The 307-nt window shown below is 31.6% G+C and overlaps 1 pseudogene; it reads right to left on the bottom strand.

Moving 5' to 3' along the window:
• Positions 1 to 307, bottom strand: part of LOC119582236 — a 9,005-nt pseudogene that overhangs the window by 7,478 nt on the left and 1,220 nt on the right.

Genomic DNA, 307 nt, shown 5'->3' with positions numbered 1-307 from the left:
CATTAATAATTATGACATATTGGATAGTGGAGAGTGAAAGGAATCCAACGATACCAAAATTGTCACATATTACCAGGACTTGTTCCTTATGTGATGTTAAGTCTGAAGTTTACAATTTTCATCTTACCAAAATATATGTAGTATAGGATTATTGACCACTGCCTGAATATAAAAATGTGGAAGCTGTGTTTGATTAAAGATTGGGATTTGGAAATAAGGGTTTGTCTTAACTTGAGGCTTATTGATTATATTTGTACATAACTGTTTACGAGGATTTTACAACCAAGGTGTCATTTTTTCTTTTCTC

The sequence above is a fragment of the Penaeus monodon genome, chromosome 15 (genome assembly GCF_015228065.2).
Source record: "Penaeus monodon isolate SGIC_2016 chromosome 15, NSTDA_Pmon_1, whole genome shotgun sequence".
In the NCBI taxonomy this organism is placed as follows: domain Eukaryota; kingdom Metazoa; phylum Arthropoda; class Malacostraca; order Decapoda; family Penaeidae; genus Penaeus; species Penaeus monodon.
Note: the sequence above shows the minus strand (reverse complement) of the source record. Positions and strands in the feature narration are given on the sequence as shown.